At 39.4% G+C, this 8,400-nt stretch overlaps 1 long non-coding RNA gene across 1 annotated transcript; it reads right to left on the reverse strand.

Annotated features, from left to right (window-relative positions):
- Positions 1–221: 221 nt before the first annotated feature.
- LOC109625527 (uncharacterized) lies at positions 222–7,906 on the reverse strand. Its single transcript, XR_002202462.2, has 3 exons — positions 7,605–7,906; positions 5,507–5,560; positions 222–1,830 (listed from the first exon to the last, which is right to left on the reverse strand). It is a non-coding gene; the product is annotated as an uncharacterized lncRNA (long non-coding RNA).
- Between the last annotated feature and the right edge of the window lie 494 nt (positions 7,907–8,400).

Raw genomic sequence — 8,400 nt, forward strand, 5'->3', positions numbered from 1 at the left:
GCTCCACAGACACTCCAACTTTTATTTACAGCCAATTGGTATTGATTAACTTTTTTTTTTTATCTGTGATTGGTCAACCCAAATCCAAATCACCAGCTGCCACGTCCTGCACCCTGACTTGTCTCAGAGACTAGATCAACTCCGTCTCAACTCCTGAACCACAACAATATGGAAAACTGTGTTAATTTAAACAGACAATAAAATAAACTGTGATTGCTTTATACTTTATACTTGGTGATGCACTGTACATTTTGAACTCATTATTATTTGCATATGGTGAAGAAAATGTAGAAATGCATGACATTCATTTCAAATAGACATTTCAAATAGACATTTCAAGGGGAGGGGGGTTACAGTGCTCATTCCCACCCTTAGGGCCCCCACACTTATATGAAATAGGTCTGCGCAGTATTAATAAAATGGAACAAACAGGGGACCAATGCTCTAGAGCAGTCATCAGGGGCAGGGCAGTGTTCAGTCTACAGACCGAGTTGAACATTTCTTCTTATATGTCCTTGGATAAACTAGGCAATGCAGTACTGTATCAAATAAAGTGACATGATGAAAACATTGAATCATATTTTGCCCATATTTTGATAAACAGCAGGTTTTCTTGGTTCCCCTTGGTAGGAGAGTCTCAATGAATTCTGACCGTCATGCCAACACGACGCCCTCATGTGCGTCTGCAGGGCTGAATTGTACTGAACACAAATAGACATGCGTACACACAAGCACATGTGTGCGCTTCTTTTCTTCAGTGTCCCTTTAACCCCCTGCAGTTTGTGTGTGTGCAAGCTCTGTAGTGCCTGAATAATGATGTTTCAATTTTTTTAAGACCTTTTAATCAATTCTGTGTGTGCATCACAGGTCTCTCCAGCGAAATATGGATCTTTTTCAGCCCCCATCAAATATTGGAGGAAGAATTCATGTTTACAGATAATCTCATAGTCTCCCGCTCTGGCATCTGAATAGAGCGTGCCAATCTGTTTGTCCTTGGCTCTGACTTATCTCTGCAGCTTTTGTTGCTGCTCACTTCAATATTCTTCACCTGGGGCTAGACCACTTTTAGACATATTAATGGTTGACCCTGAAACTTCCTTGGGAGTCGAAATAAACAGGCTTTGGCCACATTCTCACCTGATCCACAGTAACAGTAACAGGACAAGCTAGGACACGGCCGATAAGTTCAGGCACGTAGTGAAAAAGAAAGGTTCAGTTAATGTTCTACAACTTCTTTACTGCTATACCCATGTGTGACTATAATCAATGTGAAAACAATGTGACACTATGAAAGCAATCACTTGTAAATACTGAACTTGTAAATACTGAACCCTGAATGGCCCCTCATAGAAAAATGTGCTGCCCATAGGTGCACTGTATGAATGTGTGTGTTAATGGCAAAACTCTCCTGCAAAGCCATTTGAGTGGTCATCAAGACTAGAAGAGTGCTATATAAATACAGACCAACTACCTTTTAAATAGGGTTGGGTATCATTTGTTTTTTCCAATTCCAGTGCTATATGGATACTTTTAGAACAGTTATGTTGCCTTCTTGACTGTGCTGCCAGCACTTTTTATTCCTCCGCACCGGCAATAGCCTGTGACCGGAGGCATTATGGTTTCAGGTTGTCCGTCTGTCTGTACGTCCCATTCCCGTGAAAGCAATATTTCAATAATGACTTGAGGCAATTTCCTCAAATTTGGTACCAATATTCAGTTGGACTCATGGATGAAATGATTAGATTTTGGTGGTCAAAGGTCAAGGTGGCTTCAAAAAACGTGTTCTTGGTCTTTTTTCTTGATATCTCAAGACTGTGCTTATTGTAGTTTCTATCAAAAAGAAGAGCACAAAACAAAAATAAGAACTTTTTTTGTTGGAATTTGACAGTGCAAATTACTTATCCTAAATACACAAATATATAATGAATGGAAAGCAAAAAAAAAAAAAGAAGAAAATCACTTAATAAATAAAACACAACACAAGATTCAAGATGTTTATCGTCATATACACAGCAGATAAACACAGTTTACAGCATGTAATGAAACTCTTTATTTGTTTTTCAATCTCCCTGCATACAAATATTTTGAAAGAAAGATTAGAGAAAAAAAAGAAATATATAAAAATGGAAAATAGTGCAAATTACAAAATACAGTGTACAAAGTTTTTTCTTTAACACTAAATAACAGTTTTAGTGTTTGATACAGTGAAGCACTCGAACTCCCAACTTGTCTTCAATTGTCTGCTCACCACCAGGCCCATGGTTGCTCACACTGCCAGCTGATTTACTTGGCACAGTGTCACACACAAAGTCAGACATGGTGCATCCCTTTCATTTCAAATGTAACCCAGTCATCATCAGATGCTTGTAGTTTGTTGTGTTTCTCCCTTCCTTCCTTCTCTAAAGGAAGAGGTGCATTGGCTTTACACATGTGACACTCCCAAAGGCCTGACATTTATCTTGAATTTACTCGCGTGAGTATTGAGTTAGTATGCTTTCCTTCCATGTACTTTATCACCTTGATGTTTCGACAGCAAGATTGATGGAATATGCTGCTGCAGACTCCTAACAAAATAATTACTTTTCATGGTTAAATGATGGGAGGAGTTAAAATTCAACCATCTTTTACAATAACAGATGTTAAAGGAATAGTTAACCATTTAGTCATTATCTACTCACCACTATGCCGATGGAGGATAGGTCGAACTGTTTGAGTCCACAAAACTGTTTTAGAGTTTCAGGGAATAACAGCACTACAACCAAGAACTCTCAATAGCTGCAGTTACTACAGTATATTGCAAGTATTGTCACATGCCCCTTGGGCGAGAGCATAGAGGCGAAGGCTTGTCTGAAAACTGCTGTGCAAGCCAATCGTTGGTCACATCATGGTTTACAAATAAAGAAATGGAGCAAAGTGGATTTGCAGACATGTTACTGTTGCAAATTGGTAACTTTGATATTAGATGGTAAACCATGGCATAACTGAAGCAAGAAATAGAAAGGACTCACAAGTTTACTGACTCAGTAATGCACATTTTACAGAAACAGAAATCTAGTTCATGAATATTAGTCAACTCTAGCTAATGTATGCTTTCTCAGTAAAACCACAGAGTGTAATGAACAAGAGTAGGAGTGCAATCGACAGACAGAATTCTGTTCAGAAGTTAAATGCTGCATTTTTTAAGCATGTAATGGTTCAAAATTCTTCCACAGGAGAACAAGGCAGTTATGCAAATTTTTTAAATGACATGGTCTTCAGTGTAGCACCACTTTGGATGTAATGGAACCCACTTTAGGGGACTTTAGGGGTGGACAGCTACAATGACTAGCAGAGGAATGGCGGTTTCACTCTGTTGATTTATAAGTCATTCCACCACTTTGTTCACAACTGAAATATCTCTGAAACTACAGGATATATTGCCATGAACTTTTGTAAAGACATGCATTTCCCAGACAATTCATTTTAATGACACTGGATCCTCATTAGCCATCATGAGGCTGACATTTGTGGCTTTGAGTGAAATGTCTCAACAATTATTGAAAGGACGGCCATGAAACTTGGTAGAGACATCCAAGCCTCCCAAAGGGGGATGGATGTCATTACTTGCAGTGACTTTGGATATTTTCCTGACTTTTCAATTTCAATTTGTCCAATATGCTGTCAGCGTGCTGACATTATCATTAGCTCACAGCCCCATTTCTCCGAATAAAGCTTCAAAGCGTGGCTGTGGACGATTGAGGTCAGAGTGAACAACTCTAGAATGAATCATGTTGTGGTGCACGATGATGAACTGACAAATTTTGAATTCCGTTAACAAAAGACCAGTGTTAGCATCATACACTAAATATCATGTATAACTGTTCTGTCCTAAAAGACAAACACGTACAGGAAGCTTAAAAGGGGCTTCTGATCAATTCACAAGATACCGCTTCAGAGGAACTTAATGAGCAGCAAGAATCAGGAAAAAGAACCTTCAATCGGGGATATCAAACAGCAGCTGGCACTAATGGTTAACGGCTGATTTTCTGAGATTAGAGAAGAATCCTATCCTGTCGAGTCATGGCCAAACAGAGCAGGAGAATAATGAGCGGCTTTAATGCCTCTGAAAGAAGTTGATTGGATGCTTTCTTGCTTTATTTGTCCACTTCTCGTTCTCTCGCTCTGTGCCTCTGCAAGTTCTCGGTCTTTATCACCCCCTCTGCCGAATGTGTGTGTGCATTTTTTCGTTCGTGTGTGCGTGCATGTGCTTGATGGCCAACAGGTGGTTCCCCCTTATTGGTGCATTTGAAAAATTTGCTGCTTCCAACTGCACAAGCTGATTTAATCAATGTAAACCCAGGCTCACAGCAACCTACCCTTCTCCCCACCTGACACTTCCAATAATAACAGCCAGAATACAGAGTGCATATTGCCAAGTGAAGGTTAAAACATGTGATTGATTTACATTTCTTGGGAAGTTTCAACGATGAATCGTTTTCAGTTAATTATCAGGAGTAAAGATAATTAACTGAATGCTATGTCCCGGTTTCCATAGACTTAGAACAAACATGAGGCCAATATCAATAGAGGAGGTGTCAGGGGTGTAAGCCATTGACCTAGATGTAAAAGCCCTGGAGACAGAGCACAGAGCCACTGTAGCAGTCACATTTCCCTATTTCCCAAGGCAGCTTTAATGTAAGTACTGCAGTTAGTCCTGAGTTTGAGGTCGATTCATATTTCAATACATTTTAATGTCTAGCTGCTTTATTAAATTAGCCAAAATGTGTTTGTTGTTACTTCAATGTAAATTGTTAGACAGTTCTGTGCACATCTTGGTAAATTGAAAGCAACATAAATTATAATACTGTGAAAGGCTAAGCCACCCTCCTCTGTGCTTATTCAATAGAGACAAATACATATACTGTAGTCAAAAATTATGAAACTGAAAATACTGTCACCACACGTAGGAAAATGTTTTTTTCAAGCTCATACTTTTCAACTTCCTGAGAAAATTGCTTTTTATTCAACTTAACACCAGTCCCAGGTGAAAAGAAACAGTAAATCCTCAAGATTAGGTTGGGCAATTAACCAAAAATGTATCGAAACTGATATTTATACCCTCTATACGACTTAATCTTGCTTGTGTGGGTTAATTTGTTTAAAGCTGTCCTCCCTCCACACTCTCCCGTGTGATATGCTCTAAAGTTTATGACGTACGTATTTAAACAAACTGAAAATAAAGTCACACACAACAGGAGACGAGACGCACAAAGCCAGGACATCAGGGTTAAAGTGACCAGAACAATCTGGATTCATGATCCAACATCATCGATAAATAACTAAATACATTTGATCGACAGTGTGTGAAGAGCGACAGAAAAGAGCAGACACACACGTCACAGAAGAAGCGACGCCCCTGTGCTGGAGATGTATCTGAACCACTAAATGAACAATAGAAACAAATAGGCACAAAACTCTTTAGGGTTAAAATGACTATATTGTATAAAATAGATGGAGATAATCTTACCACAGTTAAGTCAGTCAAGCCACCTGCCTCCTCTGCTGTTTGCTAAAACAAATCCTAGAGGAAAAAAATGTAATTTACAATGTCACATTAGAATGTAACAAAATGCTACTGAGTCATTACAATAAAATATGCACTGCAATCAAAAAACAGACCAGCTTCAATAGGTCAGCATATTTCCAATACAGACCTTGTCAGAAAACTATGATAGCAAACCGACATTAAATAATCATTAATCGTAATTTTGAAATAATTGTGATATTGATTTGATGTCATATTTCCCAGCCCTACTCAAGAGGCAGTACATTTCTACCCTGACATCTTGTTTCTTCTTTCCATGATAGCAAACGTCTTGCTTCTCCTTCCTTCCTTCCTTTCCATTGCAGTTTTTTATTTGTCCCATCGGCCCTTGCCACCAGGCTATGACCTCCATGACTTCTCCAAATCACAAGAAGACTGTCATGTCGGGATGACCCAGAGTTACAGCTCCATCCCTTGGGTAAGACGCTGAGAATGGACACCCTGGACCTGGACATTACCTGCATACTAACTATGTGGTATCTGTGTGACACTGCAGTCAGTGCCCTGCACCATCCTCATCTATAGCACTTTGAGTTGATAACTTTTTGAAGAAAGCTTATACATACATACATCCAACAGTTTCACAGCGTTTGAAATTCAAAACTGTTCTCGTGGGGTATGTTGTGTCATTTCTAACCATTTAAAGATGAATGTACTCCTACAAAGGTCTGCAGCATAAACCAAAGAAATAAAGTGAGCCCACTACCCTTTTCTTTACCTCGTCTACTTTCAGCAACCTTTGTGCTGGTGTGTTCACTAATCCAGCTACAATGTATCTTGGGTATTCTTAACTTCAGAAGACAAACTGGATGGTAAGCCAAGGTCTCAATCACGTATCCTCAGAGTGGACACAGATCCACATGGTAAATAACTATAGTTCAATACAATGTGCTTCATTAATATAGCATACACTGTATACAGTACCTTTTCATTATAGAGCCCCGAGTGTAACATTTGCAGCATTTGTATGTGGTACTGTAGAGTAGCATTGCATTAGAGTGCTGTTGATGAATAGAAGCCTACAGTATAAGTTTGGGTGGAAAAAGCACTCAGAGGAGTTTTAGTCATCTCTTAATGTTCCTCATAATGCACTGTTTTCAAAGCATTTACAATACACTATGTATGTTATGCAGGTCATTTGTAATTCAACACCGCTCGCTGAGACTCATACGTTATCAGCATGACAGCCACAATGACACAATCGCTCTGTAAACAGCTCTCTGTGCTCCTCTTTCTCTTCTTCTGATGCAACCTTCAAACGGTGAGCATCACTTGGTGCATCATAAAAATGAACATAATGTATTTATGCAAACACTTCACTTTCTCACACACACATATACAGTACTTTCAAGGATTATGGAAAGAAGACATGAATAAAGGACATCTGATGTCAGATTCCTCCTTTTCCTCAGTTACATCATTTCAGACTGGTTTAATTCATATAGTCTGCTCATCCAGTCCAATGTTCTTACAACCCACTTGCCAATATTCAGTGGGGTGTCCCCCTGACCTTCTCCACAGATAATCCAGTGTCTCTCACTCGGACATTTGCGTTCACACATGCACCTCCTCCAGAGAAAGTGTCTTCAGAGTTCAGTGCCTGTCCAAAAGCAGCTTAGTACATTTACCCACTGATCACAGAGTTTGGTTTTCTGTTCTTTGGTGCAGGACACGCTCAATTACTGATCAAAATAATGAGTGAATTCAAAAGGTGGACTTGGTAAAAGATCCTGTAAAGCTCGATAGAAGTGAGTGGACCTGCTGGGAGGAGTCATAACTTGCTTTGAGTGACCTCATTCATTTACATGTAATAATTCATCCATAGTCTGTCAGGTTTAGTGGGGGGGGGGGGGGGGGGGGTAGGAAAAGGGGAACCAAGACACAGAAACTAAATACTGTTCATAATGAAAAGTGTCCTTTATTTTAAGGTAAAAACGTAACAAAAGAAATCTTCAATAAACAAATCTCGCACTCAATCATAACAGGGGAGTGGAACAGAGAAAGACATGTAAAAACTTACAAGGAACGTGGCGAGAGGTGACGGGACACATGAACATGACGAGGAATGACGAGATACATGAACATGATGAGGAACGACGGGATTCATGAACAGGACGAAGTACGACGACGAACCAACAACCACACGGGGGAAACACCAAGACTTAAATACACACTTGAACTAATGAGTAAGTGAGGGCAGGTGGCACAAGACAAACAGGTGAACATGATGAGGGCAGGAAGTCAAATGGGGAAAACACACCGGGAGCAGGGACTACAAAATAAAACAGGAAACAGAGGAACACTGAAGGGAACATGAGAGGAGCGAGGGACAAAGAGGGGAACACAGGAGAGGGACAGGGTGGAACATAAAGGGGAACACAGAGATGAACACAGAGGAAGGCAGAAGGGAACATGAGAGCAACACAGGGTGAACATAGCGAGGGACAAAGAGGGAACATAGAACAAACTCAAAACATGAATTCCAAACGTAACAAAAACACAATTTAAACTAGAACTGAAAACACTCTTTATAAAAAAGGACAAAATACCATAACCGTGACAAAATACAATAACCGTGAGAGAAGATACCATAACCGTGACATAGTCATTATAAAATAGTAAGTAGCCCATTACAAAATTTAAACTGACCAACACCTTCTTAGTGAGTAGCAAATTTCTCTACTTTTATTTATTTTTAAAGAAAAAAAATCCACCTGGAAATAAATCAGTCCTGTCAAATACTAAAATAACATGAGAACATGTATATACAGATTTACCGCAGAGTGCTCACATTAACAACATGGAAAATATCCATT

Source organism: Paralichthys olivaceus, chromosome 3, assembly GCF_024713975.1.
Source record: "Paralichthys olivaceus isolate ysfri-2021 chromosome 3, ASM2471397v2, whole genome shotgun sequence".
Taxonomy (NCBI): domain Eukaryota; kingdom Metazoa; phylum Chordata; class Actinopteri; order Pleuronectiformes; family Paralichthyidae; genus Paralichthys; species Paralichthys olivaceus.